This window comes from Pristis pectinata, chromosome 8, assembly GCF_009764475.1.
Source record: "Pristis pectinata isolate sPriPec2 chromosome 8, sPriPec2.1.pri, whole genome shotgun sequence".
Taxonomy (NCBI): Eukaryota; Metazoa; Chordata; class Chondrichthyes; order Rhinopristiformes; family Pristidae; genus Pristis; species Pristis pectinata.
This window is the reverse complement of record NC_067412.1, coordinates 31,997,061-32,014,887: the sequence shown is the minus strand read 5'-3', so window position 1 is coordinate 32,014,887 and position 17,827 is coordinate 31,997,061.

Genomic DNA, 17,827 nt, shown 5'->3' with positions numbered 1-17,827 from the left:
GTTAGAAAATATTAGGACAGGTAAGTCCCCAGTGCCTGACGGAATATTCCCCAGGCTGCTTTGCGAGGTGAGGGAGGAGATTGCTGAACCATTGGCTAGGATCTTTGAGTCCTCGTTGTCCACGGGAATGGTACCGGAGGATTGGAGGGTGGCAAATGTTGTCCCCTTATTCAAAAAAGGTAGTAGGGATAGTCCAGGGAATTACAGACCAGTGAGCCTTACGTCTGTGCTGGGCAAGCTGTTAGAAAGGATTCTAAGAGATAGGATCTATGAGCATTTAGAGAATCATGGACTGATTAGGGACAACCAGCATGGATTTGTGAAGGGAAGATCTTACCTCACAAGCCTAATTGGGTTCTTTGAGAAGGTGACCAGGAAGATTGATGAGGGTAGTGTAGTAGATGTGGTCTACATGGATTTTAGTAAAGCGTTTGACAAGGTTCCACATGGTAGGCTTCTTCAGAGGATCAGAGGCCAAGGGATCCAGGGAGGCTTGGCCCTGTGGATTCAGAATTGGCTTGCCCATAGAAAAGAGAGGGTTGTGGTGGAGGGAGTGCATTCGGATTGGAGGGCTGTGACTAGTGGTGTCCCACAGGGATCGGTTCTGGGACCTGTATTTTTTGTGATATTTATTAATGGCTTAGATGAGGGGGTGGAAGGGTGGGTTAGCAAGTTTGCAGATGACACAAAGATCAATGGTGTTGTGGATAGTGTGGAGAGCTGTTGAAGCTTACAGAGGGATATTGATAGGATGCAGAGCTGGGCTGAGAAGTGGCAGATGAAGTTCAATCCGGAGAAGTGTGAGGTGGTACACTTTGGAAGGACTAACTCCAAGGCGGAGTACAAGGTTAATGGCAGGATTCTGGGTAGTGTGGAGGAGCAGAGGGATCTGGGGGTTCATATCCACAGATCACTGAAAGTTGCCGCACAGGTGGATAGGGTAGTTAAGAAAGCTTATGGGATGTTAGCTTTCATAATTCATGGGATCGAGTTTAAGAGCCGTGAAGTAATGAAGCAGCTTTACAAAACTCTGATTACACCACACTTAGAGTACTGCATCCAGTTCTGGTCACCTCATTATAGGAAGGATGTGGAGGCGTTGGAAAGAGTGCTGAGGAGATTTACCAGGATGCTGCCTGGATTAGAGAGTATGGATTATGAGGAGAGACTAAAAGAGCTAGGGCTTTACTCATTGAAGAGAAGGAGGATGAGAGGAGACATGATAGAGGTATACAAAATATTAAGAGGAATAGATAGAGTGGACATCCAGCGCCTCTTTCTCAGAGCACTAATGCTCAATACAAGAGGACATGGCTTTAAGGTAATGGGTGGGAAGTTCAAGGGAGATGTCAGAGGGAGGTTTTTCACCCAGAGAGTGGTTGGGGTATGGAATGCACTGCCTGGGGTGATGATGGAGGCTGATATGTTGGTCAAGTTCAAGAGATTGTTAGATAAGCATATGGAGGAATTTAAAATAGAAGGATATGTGGGAGGAAGGGGTTAGATAGTCTTAGGCGTGGTTTGAAGGTTGACACAACATGGTGGGCCGAAAGGCCTGTATTGTGCTGTATTGTTCTATGGTTCTGTGATAGAGTTATATGAAATTATGAGGGGGATACATAGGATAAATAGTAAAAATATTTTTTCCATGGTGTGAGTGTGTAAGGTAAGAGTGGATAGGTTTACAGTGAGAGGTAGGAGATTTAGAAGGAATCTGAGAGGGAGTTTTCGCACACAGACAGTGGTTGGAGTATGGAATGTGCTACCTGACAAGGTGATGAAGCCATGACATTTAGACAAATACTTGAATCACCAAGGCATAGAAGGCCATAGATCAGGTACAGGTAAATGGGATTAGTGAAGGCAGATAGAGCAGGTGGTGTGGACTTAAGGACCTGTTTCTGTACTTATGACTCCATGAATCAAATCGCTGTTCATCCTTATACAAGATGAACTACCACTAGCTATTGAGAGGTAATCAATCAGTGTCCCTGTTCCTAATTGATATTTACTGACTCTTGTTGGAAAATGCATGTTTATCATTGTTCAGCAAGTGAAGAGTTAAAGCAACTTGTAAAGTTTCACTTATAACCCATAAGTTCTGAACATTAAAGAACCACCAAGGGGGCTGGGGAGATTGGCGATAGTTCAACTGCACCACAGCATGAGTCAAAGATATGAGAAGGATTTGGAGTAAGGAAAAATAAGCTTGGTAAGAATCTCTTCTCACTAAGAACATGGAGCACATTTAAAGTCAGTTCAACAGAAAGGAGGACCCAATAGAATGGAAATACCCAGACAAAATGACATGACTTTAGCACAGTAGGAGAACTATGGGATTGTGCTAGCTGATTTCACTTTCAGGGCTTGATTTATTGTTTTAGCAGCTCAAGTAGCTGTTGTAATCATTTATCTTTGTGTAACTTTAATTGTCCAACTAATAATGTATCTCATTAAAAATATAGTGTTAACTGAAGAACTTGTCATAGAATAATTAATACTGTCTAGGTGCTTTGTTGGGCCATTAAGGATCTGCACTATAGTAGAATGGTGGTGACACTGTTTTGATAAAACACTGAAATGTAGTTTTAGCCTTTTATTGACTGTCTGGACAACAGAAATTCGCTGATTAAAACAACTAAGCTAGAACTGACACAGGTTGACATCAAAGTATTTGTCCACATTTATCTGGAACAGCAGCTTTCACAAGGAAGTGAAGTGATTGATTTAAAAATGGTCTAAATTGTTGCAAAATGAATAAGCCTGCAGAAGTCAAGGACAATTGTATGTTTATCCTTTTCTTTTACATTTAATACATATGCTAAGTTAAAAACAAGGTCTCTGAAGTGGGTGGTATCCCTGCTGAAGTTCCAAAAGTTGGTGCAGAGGAACTTCTGATACAAATTCACAGCCTTATGTCTCTCATTGGGGAAGAGATCATGCCAGGGGCCCCTAGAGATGCTGTCATTATGAACACCTTAAAGAGATGAGACAAATTCAATTGTAGTAACTACAGATGGGTCTCCCTGTTGTCCACCATAGGCACAAACATCACAAAGGTCTTTGTCTGCTGCTCCCAATGGTCAAAGAACTGTTTCCCAAATCATAGTGTGGATGCTGTCCATCAAAAGCTTCACTGAACAGGATCTTCACTGTGTGACAATTTCAAGATGGAATTGTGGAGATCATCAACCGCTATACAAGGCCTTTACAAAAGCCTTTATTTACTGAGGGGGATGATGAATCCTTCTTGAATTGGGCTACCCTCAGTAATTGGCCTCCGTTCTGTGTCTGCTTCATGATTTCATGCAAATCACAATTTTAATCAATCCCATTTTATACTGAGGTCAAACAAGATTTTGTCATTGCTCCAAACCTCTTCTCTTGGTTGCCACAGTACTGCATTTCACCTTCTTGTAAGAGCGGAGAAAATCTACAAGACAAATGGGAAACCGTTGAACCTCCATAGCTTCCACTCCAAGAGCAAAAACTCTCTAATCTCAGTTATCGAGCTGGTGTACACACAGGAAGCTTGTGTATGCTGCTGAGCTCAAGTCTCTGACATTCAGTTGAGCTCAAGTCTCTGACATTCAGTGAAGTATACAAGGGAATGGGCCTTACACTAAATATCCTCAGAATACTCCATCCACTGCACAACACCGCTGCCTCCTCCTTCCCACTCCCTTCCCGACAATAACGAGATCTGGAAAATATGGATCACTTCCCATATCTTAAGAGTTACTTCACAGTGAAGGCAAATGTTGATGATAACGTTCACTAACATGCTAGCACACCCTCTGGCTATCCTTGGAAAAAGCGTATTGATTGCATGCCCAACACTACAGTCCCAAGGTAGACATTCTACCACGAGTCATGTCATGGCAAAAGATTACAAGGAGGACTAAGGAAATGTTTCAAGCTTGCTCCCAAATATTCCATGGAAAACAATAATATCCTCAGCAACTCATATGAATTCATGATCTGTGACTGATCAAAATGGTCAGGAAAATCACAGAGAACCTTGAGTCTCTTCAGTGAAAACAGTGGAAGCAGTGCACCTTCTCTCATATTGTCCGCCACCAGGACTAACAGGGTCACCTGCCCTACCTGCAGCAGAATCTGCAGATCCTACATAAGAATCTTCAACCTCCACAGAACCCACAGAACTGATGTGTAAGCAAGTCATCCTCAACCCTGAGAGTCTGCCTATGAAGGTATTTCCATCACAGATGGGGCTTAATCTTACATTTTGCTCATATTTAGGAGCTATCAAATGTAGCCCCAGAGGGTCTTACAGAGGGTCTGTTTCTATGTTCTGATCTATATGCCATAACTGACCTTTTTCCAGATTCTGCAAAATTATGGGTTTGTATTCTCCATTTAATTACTCTAATAATCCCCTTGTTTAGAGTTTCCTATACAATCAATCAATATTAGCATTAATTTGACAGACAACAACTTCAATGCATGTTAATTGGCAAACCTGCCAGCCTAAAATGCATCTTCCTGTATCTTGCAGATTCATCCCCTAGGAACTATAATTAACCACCTTGTCTATACAGTAACCAATAAATCAACAGAGATGATTTTGTAAGTATTGTGTGACCATATAATTATTTGGCCAAAATACCAGCCAACAAGGTAGAGATATTTCAGGCAAATAGTTAATTAGGGTAAAACCTGGTCCAAATATTTTTTTGAATATTTCAGATTCCCATCTTGTCCCAGATGACATGGAAACCCCAATGACATTTCCCAGCTGTGTCCTTTTTTGATGGTTAAATCTCAATTATCTGTGAAACAAAGGAAGTGATGTCATCAGCGAGTACAAGGATAGATGGTATGTCCTACCCTGTGCCAGCGATCGGTGGGTGAGATGGAGTGAGCCGTGGGGTGGTCTGCTGTGCTCAGTCAGGCGTTCGGTGGGCTCGAGAAGTTTCCCAAGCAGCATATGTTGTAGCTGGACATCAGATTAGACAATATGGCACAATGACAAATTCTGTTTAGCTCTTCCACTTGAATCAGCTCTGTACATTATAGTCCATGGGGAGAAAACATGGCTTTCACATTTCGACCATTTATTAAATATCTACCTTTTGACAAAGGATGTATTAAAAATCAGTGACTTGAGTCTGTGCAATCAGAGCTGATTTCTGATTTTCACCTCTATTAATTTAGATTGGTGACTGTCTCCCTCCTGAGTACATGTTTTCTTTGTACAGTGAATATCCTTAACCAATCTAATTTGCTTCTGGAGATTAGACATCCAGACTGGGGATGTCAAAGACATGTTTGCTGCATTAGGATGTAACTGTGATGGATTATTATTCTATCCTGTCTGACTGCATACATATTTCTAGTTTACATAAATTTGAGCTGTTCTATTATTCTGTCTGCTTTATAACTGATCCTCCATGTTGATGGGGTGATAAAACAATCTTTCCCACAATTCCAAACGTGAAAACAGGAGGTCAAATTTTAACCATCCCCTTCCCGCCCCCTCCCCATCCCCAAGGCTGGAGAGGATAGCAGGTGGGTGTAATTAAAGCTGAATCCACCACAGCCATAAACATCACCAGCACATCTACTGAATTAACCACTCCCACCCCTAACCTAAGATTTCAATTAACTGGTATAGGATGGGGGATGGGGGAATGAGTGGTTGTGAGGTGTAGTTGGTGGTGGGTGATGTAGGAAGATTGTCACAGACTAGAAGGTCCCAACTAAAACCCCAAGGTCCCACTGCAACATCATTCTAATGTACAAACTCTCCATCCATTCCTGCATCTGACAGCGAAACCTACAAGGATTAATGTATTTGAGTTCTTGAGTCCACATTAAAAGCAGTTACCAACTGATGCATACTGGACCAGAAGTTCTGGAATGCCAGGAGACTTTCCAGTATCCAAATCCCTACTCTTTGACACTTTTGTTGCTTTATAATTAGTCTCTATTTAATATGAGAGCCATTTTTGCTTCTTTCTTTGGGTGAACAGCAGAGACAGCTTTAACAACACACCAGCCTTTCAGAATGTGTCAGGCATTAGAGACAGTGCCCAATAAACAGAATAAGTGCTTAGCTTCCTGTTCCTAACTGAGGAACAGTGTTGGGACTGACTATACTTCTCCAGCCAGAGTGTTGCAGTCTGCTGCATGCTCCTGAAACAGGACTTGCACTCTGCTAGGCTGGGGTCATGGAGGATGCAGGAACAGGGGACATAGGTTCTCAATGCCGCTGGAGCCCTGAACGTTGGCTTCATTTCCCCTCTTCTGTGTTATCTGCTGGTCCTGCTATGTGTCAGGGCTGAACAGTAATCCACTTTCTCCAAGCCTCTTGGCAGACAGCAGGGCAGACCTTAAGAGTAGGGCTTCACATTGCAAGGTGTGATTGGCACTACACACACAACCATCAGAATGCTGGATCAGGAGCCTGCAACATTCAGCAAAGGAAAAGGGCAGCATTCTGTCAACGGACTGGGCGCGACTCATAACAGAGTGGTCTGTGCAGGTCCTCCAGGGAAATATCTTTATTCCTGGATACTATTACCCTTCCCTGGCTACTCAGTCCTGACAAGGTGGCTGCTGCAAACAAGGTTAAGCTCTGCAGATCTGGTTGATGACAGCTCTATGCATCTTCACCAAAGCCAAGCAGCATGAATGCAACAGAAATTAGGATACAACCAGGACCCTCAAGACCTGGGCAGTTCAAGGAGAGGTTCTCTCTGTCTAGACCACTCGGGCTCTCTGTAATAAATCCAGATATCGGGCGACACATTGCCATGACCTGCCCTGCACTTGAGGATAAAGAACAGCAAGAGCAGTTATTGTCAGACGCGGAAGGACTGGGGGAGGAGGGGAAAGAGCAGAGGTGGGAGGGCCACATCAACGCCAACAATGACCTCATACCCCTGCAGCTCCACTGAGCTTCTCAAACCCTGCCTTGAGAACTTCCAAAGATTCAGCATACATACAGTTCATGTTACATTCAACACCACGTCTCCAACCTGTATTGAAAAGCATTCAACCCAATCAGCCAACCTCCAAATCATTGGCATTTGGACCACGCAGTCTGAGATAAAAGCAGAAATTCAGGAAATATTCAGCAGGTTGGGCAGCATCTGATATGAAGGAAAGGGAATTAAGGTTTCAGAGCGATAGCATTTCATCAGAGTTCTGACTGAGAATGTGCTAGTAAACCACTATGGAAACCCAAGTCCCAGAGGTCATGAAGGCAATTAGTATAATGCCATAATAATGAGGACAATTGTAACTTGGATAATGGGATAAAACAGGCAGTAGTGGATCAGTATCCCATTATCCATCTCTCCTTTTCTCTGTATTGGTTCAAGCATTTCCTCCACCATCTAAGTAGGCTTGACTTGAAAAGTATCCTTGAAATTGAGTGAACAGGTAATCTATCACTGATGCTGCTCTTGTACAAAGAATCTTATCCAGACTACCAGGAGGACACAATGTTCTTCAATTATAGTTGTGCTAGCTTTTATATCACCTGAACAATGGATAAGAGAGTGGCAAAATACAGGGAATCTGAGACAGAAACAGAAGGGGTTGAAAATAGCAGGGTCCTGATGCAGAGTCTTGGCCTGAAACATCGACAATTTCTTTCTTCCCATTGATGCTGCTTAACCTGCTGAATTTGTCCAGCAGTTTGTTTTTTTTTGCTGGAAATAACAGCCTGATGCTGCTTTTTCACTGAGTGTTTTTGAAGTATTTTCAGTTTACAATCAGAGAAAAAATTGGTTTAATATTTCACCTAAATGACAGCACCTCCTTTTGTAAATACTCCCTGAATACTGCAATGAAATGGTTGAATGTAATACTAGGCACATTAGGTTGCCTAGGATGCCCATCCTCACACTAGGATGTCTGAGCTGTGGATGGGTTGGAATCCCTAATGAGGAGTCAAGCCTGAGGCTAAATATATTTTAACATGCTGTAAGATTTTACAGGCAGTTTCGATGATTCAACCTGAGATCCATATTGATAAGAACAGCTGGTTTTATTTGTCTGTACAAAGTTAATACAAATTGTAACAGTGCTCAGACATTACATTAACCATTAGGCCACATATAGAGACCGTGCCCACTAGCAGATGTTGACAGAATTCCAGTGAATTGATTCTAATCTTCCTATCTATTCTAAAATCCATGTGCTCCTCCAGCGTTGTGATTTTATAAGGTGCATGAATTAGGAAACATATTTAATTATTCCAGACAATTTGCTTCCTTGGAATAATAATCTTCCTACCTGTGGCTGATTATCAAACCTACAAGTGCACAATTTCATTAGAATATAACTTTTAGGAGAATGTTAGATGGGTTGTAGATGGAGGTAAAGGATATAAGACTAAGGAATAGTAGACCTTTCAGCCCCTTGTGCTACTCATATATCAAAAAATATATTTTATATTTTCTTGCACTAATCCAATACCCTTTTATTCCCTAAATATCCAAAAATCTCTCTGTCTTTATTTTGAATATTCTCCGATTCCAAAGATTCATTACACTCAAGCTGAAGAAATTTCTTCCTATCTCTCTCCTCAATGGCTGACCACTTATTTTGAGTCTGTGACCCCTGGTTCTAGAGACCCCTGCATTATCTCTCCTTCCACCCTTTCAAACCCTGTGATAATTTTGTATCTTTCAATGAGATCACTTCTCATTCTTCTAAAGAGAGTACAGAACCACTCTGCCGATCTCTCCTCAGAGAATCCATCAATATCCCAGTACTTAATATGGTGAACATTTATGGTATTCCCTCTATTGCACAAATCTCCTTCCTTAGGGAGATCGGATCTATACACAATATTCTAGCAATCGTATTGGGACCCTACATAATTGCGGGGCTCTTTAGTGACCATTCATAATGACTGGTCAAACAGAAGGTATATATACAGTATATGAGAGAGAGGGAGGAGGGACAGTGTGTGTGAGGGAGAGAGAGAGAGAGAGATGGATGAAAAAATCTGGGTTTACAGCAAACTTTTATAGTTATAATTACTTAGCAAGAAGAAATAAGTGGCTGATGTTACATTATGCAACTTCCTGCTGAGGCCGTTAGATTCTGTGAAAGCCTATCATTTCACTTTAAAATGCTTTGTTTCCACTTATCTCCAAGCTCCAACTAATTATATGTTCACAAAAAAAGATTGCAACAAATTGGTCATAGGCTAGGCTATTTCTATAGTTCTGTGTATCATTCAGTTACACGGTAGTGCTTATTTTCAAACTCCTAATGATAACACCCATGTCAATTTTCATAAAATGATCACTGCCAGATTTTTATATTAATCCAACAGATAACCAATTGCCTACTTTGTCTTGCAACTTTTATATTTGCCTTATTTTCTGTGGTTATATTTGCTTTGTCCACTGTCAGACTTACAAATCATACATAAAACAACAATGTAGTTTATCAATACTGCTTGACATAACTATTTAGCTATTAGACTTCCTCGTGGAACCTAGATTTCATAGGTAGAATTTTATTTCATTTGGGTGTGAAAGGAAAAAGTAAGTGGAAATGATGGTGTATTAAAGCCTGTGCAATTCTCTGTCCCTTAAATAGGTTGCAAGATCAATGGTCTGTTACCTGACTAATTTCCTCTTTCTCTATATTCTGGTGATTTTTTATGCCCTTGTGGTAATAAGGAATGTTTTACCACTGTTTGATGTGGCAAATGTAATACCTATAGGCAGTGGAGAGGGATACATGCTTTTCATTTTACACTCAGCCCCTAACCTTGACAAGAGGAGAGAAGGGAGGGAAGGTTTAGGAAGGAAGTTCCAGTGGAGGAGAACATGGACAACATTGGAATAATTGTCTGGAGGTAGCAATGGCATGGGTGAGGGTTTCAGCAGCAGATGTTGAAGCAACTTAAGGGACATCGTCAAAGTAAGTAGGTGGAAAATCAAATCACACAAGACAGAACAAATCTATTAGTTCTTTTGGACTAGAGGATTTTATATAGACAGGTGAGGCCATGGAGAGTCTTAAACAAAGAGGCGATTAATTTAATATGAAGTATTAGTGTACTCTGAGCCAATGTACATCAGTAAGCACAGAGGTGATGGGTGAATAGGGATTGGGGAAGGTTAGTATACAGGCAGCAGAGCTCAGATTATAGATTGTATAACATTGGAAGACAACATGAACACATTGGAATAAATAAGTCCGGAGGTAGCAATGGCATGGGTGACGCTTTCTGAAGCAGATAAGTCAAAGCAATGACTGAGCTGGGCAAAATATCATGGTAGTGAAAGAATGTGATTCCAGTGAAGAAATTCAGTTTAGATTCAAGTAGGATACCCCAGGAACCAGCTGCTGTAGAATCCCCCTTTTCGATCAGTGTGATATGTTTATCCATTGCCTGTGGCACTCACCATTACACCATCCTGAGTAACCTTGCAGCTTAAAATCACATTGACTGCCGGTTTGCACTGTAAGTAGAATTCTAAACTCAACCAAACTTGGAAGGCACTAGTCCCATCATCATCATGGTCTCAACTTAAGGGAAAGGCAAACATCCAATCCAATGCATTTTCTTGATACACTATCATGGCAACTCACCACTTTCATCCTGGCTTCATGACTTATCCTCCATTATGCTAATACAGTCTTAAGTCAGAAGACAAACTAGCATTTTGCTGCTGGGATGCTTAAGAAATAGTTGTCAGTAACAGAATGATTGACTATTTAAAATAATCTATACCATATGCCTATAAATAAATAAATAAATAAATATACACATACACACACACACATACATACATATATATATAATATATAGACATACATATGGTATATACGCTTTGTCCACCCATTCACTCCCTCCAACCTATCCTCTCTTCTCCAATAACTCCTTCCCATAAGTTAGAATGTGATTCATTTTACAACGTGTGGAAGGAAAGAAAATATGAAATAACTTGCATCTATATTGTCCCTTTCATAACCTCAAGCCATCCCATAGAAGTATTTTGTAAAGTGTACCACCATAATAATGTAGTAAAAATGGTAACTTATCTGCGCTCTACAAGGTCCCATAAACAGCAATGAAATAACAATCAGATAATCTGCTTTACTGATGCTGGGTGAAGGATAAATATTGATTAGGACATGTGTTCAAGTTTGCCATGGAATCTTTTACATCCGTCTGAAAGGGTGGATATGGCCTCAATGTTTAGCCACTTTTGATAACGTAGCATTGACATTTTAGCCTAGATTATCAACTGAAATCAGTAGAGTGAAAATGGAACTCACAGTTCATTAACTTGGAGGCAAGAGGCCTGTGAATGAGTCATGGCTCACTCTGTACCTTGCAGGCAAAGGATTTGCTGCTGTTAGAATGTAGTATTATCCATATCAATTCTTTCCTGATCTAAACAAACTAAAATTTACACTACAAGCAGCAAGAACACATTCTGGGTGCCAGCAGGATCCTTCTTTACCTGAAGTTGATCAAACTCTGATGACCCTATCAAAGTCCAAATGCTCTTTAAACCCAGGGACTGATGGGTGCTGTGATGGCATCTTCTGCAGGTTAAAGCTGATGGGAGCTGCACTGAGAGCTGCAAGCAAAGCAGGAAGGTGAGATTTTAGATTTATTTGAAAGAGTGGAGGAGATCTTCAGTGAGTTTGTTGAGCAACCTCAGCTGTGAGTGGAGAGAGACTTTGTGAGCTTGCCTCAGTGAATGGGGGAGGATAAGTGCAAGTGCAATTCATGTCACAGCTGGGGAGGAGGAATGTATATGTCAGCAGGGTAGTTGCTTCACTGCAGAGATGAAATATAATTGTACCTCTGCCAGTGCTTGGCTGTGCGGTGAGATTACATTTGCTGTTAAATTTTCACCTCTTTGTGTGTAAGTGTGATGTTTCATGTTATCAGTCTGGTGCCACAAACCCCTCTGGTCTCAGTTTGCGTTGGACAGACAGATTTGGCTTGTCACAATTTCTTGACTGCAAGTTTAATTGCCAGTTCTGCTGTTGAATGAGTCGCTTGAAGTGTCATCTGGATGCAAGTGCCTTTAAGCTTTGTTGTTAATTGGTGGCTTCATTACTTTACCAGGGCCGTTAAAGAGTCATAGAGTCATACAGCACAGAAGCACAGACAGCATCTTGCAGCTTTTTATTTCTAAAATGCATTATGACTTTTTAAAGAAGTGTTGTGTTATTCCAAAAGAGGGTTCAATATTATTTTTCTTTGGGTGGCCACATCACATAAATTATTTCTCATATCAAGATGTTTGCAGTGCCATGAAACATCTGCCATACATCTTTTAGTGTAGAGGTATATCAATTTGGTTGATGAATACTAATAAACATGCTTGATTGGATAGAAGGAAAAGCGATCATTTCTGATGACTGAGACAGACAGTGTTGCAAGATGATCTGACAGTTTAATTAACTGATAACGCATTCAAGAGAAATGTAAGTAAAGGATGACAAAACAAAATTATAGAACCTTACACCAAGGAAGAGGCTGTTCAGCCCATTCTACCTGTGTCGAGTCTTTGAAAGAGCTATCCAATTTGTTCCATTTCTTTCTCAATGGCCATCATTCTCAAACGTTTCCTTTGCCAGTACCTTTTGAAAATTACTGTTGGACCTGCTTTCATGATCCTTTCAGGGATGCATTCTAAATGATAACAATATATTGTGATTTTAAAAAATCTCTTCCTCATCCTTGTTGTTTAGCATTAGTCAGTGAGTGCGCATTAGTGAGCATTAGTCTCTGGTTATTGACCTGTTTAAATTTCTACATCTCTACTCTTTCTTGAGACTTTTGACCACCTGTATTAAATTTTCATTAACCTTTGCTACTTCAAGAACAACAATTCCATCTTCTCTAGTCTTTACGTGATTGAGATCTTGCACTTCTGGTCCCATTCCAATATATCTCCTCTGCATCTTCTCTCAAGCATGTACCCAGAATTTGACGTAATACGACAAGTGACCCTCAATGAGCGCCTTATAAATATTTAGCATAACCTCTTCAATATGTCTCAGTTTATAAAGGTCAGGATCACTTATGCTGTTTTAATATCTTTTTTAAACTCATACTGCCACCTCCAAATATTCAGATACGTGGACCCCAGGGCTTCTAAAAATAAGGAGTGAGGCCATTTGTGACTGAAATGAGAAGGGGTTTCTTCACTTAGAGGATGATTAATCTTTGGAATTATCTACCCCAGAGGGTTGTGGGGGGTTCAGTCATTGAATGCATTGTAAACAGGGATTAATAGATTTTTGGATCTTAACAGATTAATGAGATATGGCAGGAAAAGTCTTGTTTGAGGCAGAAAATCAGACATTCTCTGGTTGAATGGCAGAGCAGGTTCAAAGAGCTGAATAGTCCACTCCTGCTCTTATTTCTTCTTGTCTTTGTTCCTTCACTTCCTTAAGCTTCAGTTTATATTTCCTCTTTTCATTCCTCTTTCCAAAATAGATTCCTTTCCTTCAATTTAAATACAAACTCTGGCTATGTCCTCCTGAGATCTGCTACTATCTTATGTTTCCAAATCTTAAATCATCAGCAATATGCCTCCTATATCCAGTATTATGGCTGTGGCCCTCATACTAACCCTGAAGACACTAAAATATGTTTTGTCCTAATCTTAAACAACTGTTAACCAGTACTCTCTGCTTTCTAAGTCTAAGCCAATTTTGTTCCCTTGCAAAAACTGCCACTCTAATCCCTGGGCATTGTTTTCACAAATTATGTATTTTGGGTAATGAAATAAAAGATAGAATATATGATAACATCAAATTGTTGGTGTCATTTCTAAAAGATAATAGTCTGCTAAAATATGATGGGGCTCTTAGGTAAAATCAAAGGATTCTTTCTATCTCTCAAAGAGAAAAGAGAAATCTGGAATAAATGTTCTGAAATAGAGAGCATTAGGTTTCTATGGGAACTCAATGACTTAGCAATAGATTTTAAACATGTTAAATCCCACTGCTCATATCCTGTAGGGTAATTGAGTTTAATGACTGCATTTTGATCATTCTGTCTGTGAAAATTTATTCCACTATATGGATTTATTTTCCTAACCTCTCTTTCTGATATAACAAAACTGCTTCTATAATTCCTTGTATTTTTAAATCACAATAAATAGCATTACTCTGCATTCTCAAAACTGACATAAAAATGTCATGAAACATAAGAAGAAACATGTTGTATTAGTAGGAAACAAAGACAAGCGTTTTAATTTGCTGCATCACTCACTTCTAGTTTTCCTATTACTTTCACACAATATCCTTCTGACCTGAGTAGAAAGTAGTAATTTATATTTGAATATGGCTCCATATGAGCAAGCAACCCCTTGGCATCTTGCCTAAGTGTCCACTCCTTGAAACCAAGTGTCAATGAGCTTTTACATCTGTGCTTCATACATTTTCCAGCAGGAGCTATTGAATGGAGATTAGAAAGAAACCCAGCCCAACCCACCCACTGCATATTGGTTTTGTACAACAGTCAGTCTTACTCTCCATTGAAGGGAATAAAGGCCTGTCTGGGCTCTAGGACTATAAAGTTATCTATACAATGGAAGATTCTGTATTATTTCTGTGAAATTACCATTAGCAGGTCCATTTCCCATGACTTAGCAACAATTTGTTTAATGTGGACATGGATCCAGCCTCTCTAGCTTATATCACAACATAGAAAATTGTTAAAGGAAATCTGAGCAGTTTTATTGTGTCATTAGTAAATGTACAATCAGATTTGTTCTTTTGTTTACAGGGGGATTATCAACAACCTGCAATGCACTTCCCTATAGCTGTGACACTTTACTCTGTATTCTGTTATTGTTTTTACCCTGTACTACCTCAATGCTCTCTGTACTACCTCAATGCACTGTGTAATGAATTGATCTGTACGAACGGTATGCAAGACAAGTTTTTCACCATACCTTGGTACAAGTGACAATAATAAACCAATACCATTACCAATATGAATTTATTGACAATCCCTAATTCATAAATTGTGGACGGACACTGAGCAGACCAGGCCTGTGCCTGGTCTGCTCAGTCTGTGGCAATGGGGGGCACAGAACCTATTGGCATCGGAATCATTTCAAACTACAGCAGCTGATATATGTCATACATCTCTGTTTGCAAACCACCACTTCTTCTTTGTTTAGAGATTAGTGTATCATTCTTGTCGCATTAAAGGGTTCACAGAGGAACCAGATCTGTTGTGCTACGTAAAGTGCTATTACTCACTGAACATACAATGTGTAATTTAGTACTGTATGAAGTTGTTAAATATATGGCTGTGCCTCTTGGAAGAAAGAACTAAATCTCAGATTAATGATTCCAGTGCGGGCTTCAGAACAAACACAATTTACTGCCCAAGTATTGAGATGGATCATCAAGGTTATCCAATAGCACTTCAGATGCCTGGACCAGTGTGGGCCCACCATCCAGTACACACCAGGGAATGTATTCTTCTCTGTTGTCAACCACTGCATCTCCAAAGTCTGACCATTATGCTGGCACAGCCTTAACCTGTAGCAGGCAAAATTCAGAGGAAAAGGAAGAGAGAGAAATAAAGAAAAATGCAGATGGGTTGCCATCTAGGTAGAGATGATCAATCTTTATTTCAACTTAGAACTTAATTGCCCATGTGCAGCAAGACCTGGATAATATTTCAACTTGGAATGACAATTGCAAGTTACATTCACACTGCACAAGTGTGATTCAAAGACCATTTTTAAAAAGAAGCACAGCCATTCCCTTTGACATTCAACATTACTATTGGCCAGCCCACACTTTCATCAACTGACCAGAAACTTACTTGGGACAGGCACTTAATTACTATAGTACAATACTATACTAATGGAACATCTGAGACTGCAGCATCTGCAGCAAAGGACACAATTACTGACTTCTCAAAGTCTTTTTATCATCCACAAGCCATGGCACAAGTTAGAGTTATGAAAGAATATTCCTGGATGAGTGCAGCTCCAACTATATTAGAGTCATAGGGCAATTCAGCACGGACACAGGCCCTTCGGCCCAACCAGTCCATGCCGACCATGGTGCCCACCCAGCTAGTCCCAATTTTCTGCATTCGGCCCATATCCCTCCAAGCCCCACCCCTCCATGTACCCGGTCCTTCAAAAATTTCCCTCAAAGTATTTATCCAACTTATAAATGTTGCCATTGTATCAGGTTCCACCACTATTCTAAACATATTCTCGATTCAAATAACTTGTGGTGTAGATAAAAGTTTCCTGTGTCACCTCTGATTCAAATATTGCCAACCTCTGGCCTCTGGCCTTTGAACTTTCTTATACTGAAAGGCTTGCTTCTTGCTCACTCAAACATTTCCATCAAATCTCAAAACTCTTCATAAGTTTGAACACTTCTATCAAAGCTCCCCTTTGTCACCTCCACCTCTCAACTCCCAGCCTCTGTCGCTATCTCCAGTCTCCCCTCCTCTACCTGCCTATCACCCCTCCCTCACCTGGACCCACCTATCATGTATTGAAGAACGTCTGCCCTCGCCTGGATGAATGCAGCTCCAACCACAACGTAGCAGCTCAGTTTAATTCAGGACAAAGCAGTCTTCTTGATCTTCCTCTTCAATCTATCCTGAACATTCATTGTTATCCACAATTGATACACTGCAGCTGCAGAGAGCATTAACTACAACACAGATGGCATCAAATTGCCAAGGTTTTTTTGATTCTACCATCACTCACCGTCCTGACTTGGAAATATATCGTTATCTTCAACTGTTACTGAGTAACTATTCTAGAACTGTCAATCAGTTACAACAGTGGGAGCTCCTTTACTACAAGCTCTATAATGGAACAAGTAACAGTTCCTCGTCACTTTCTGAACAATTAAGGATGATAATTCAATGCTGACCTGCTCACATCACACATGCAAATATTATTGAAGCGGAATCTGTATTGTTGCAATAAAATATTTCACGTTATCTTCTCTCTGTGCTGATAATCTCAAACCATGAATACAAGAACCAACGAGTACCAAATCACATGCATACTTCCAATAACACCAAGGCCAATCATTGATGAATTATCTCTGTGCCAACCTAGTGTCTGCCTTCCACCTGCCTTTTTATAGGTGTATTATACTGTATATCAATGGAGTGTCATAAGAGTGGCTGCAGCCAAGGTATTCCTTCATCGTGGAAAGACTATAGATAGCCTGAAAGATAACATCAACCAACTCTGCCTTGAATGGCCAGAGTTCAGACTGTACCATTGTGTCATGCACAGCAGTAGTCTGGGCTAGCTGAGAGACTTGTACCAAACAGTAAGGACAGAATGGCATAAACGCTGTCATCTTGAGAATGGACATCTTGTTTATACTTTATAGAACTGATGCCATTCCCCAGTGGCATTCTTCAGTTAGTCTAATAATCTTGTGGAGAAAATATTTCTTCAGCGTTAAAAAGATTGCCTCTAAGGTTTACAGATGTGTTCACTGACTTCGATTGGGCCTTACTACACATGTGAGGCCGTTAGCCTTTTTATAATATTGCATTCAGGTCCTTGGACCCTCATTCCTGGCGTTCACCATATTAGCTCTGTCCTTCCACTGCCACTTCTTAGCTCATCTTGCACTTCCTGGAACCCCGGGCAGAGAGCTCTCTCATCTCCTATCCAGTAACAAAGCAGGAGGTGTCAGAAAAATAGGGTGTCTGCTCCATTGGCTGTTCTTCCTGTGTTTGGAGCAAGCCTTGCAAGTCTGGGCAATGACTTCTAACAGTGGTTGGGGCAGTGTGAATCCTTTCCCTTCCCACCTCTTTTAGAGATCTTCAGAAGCAAACTAC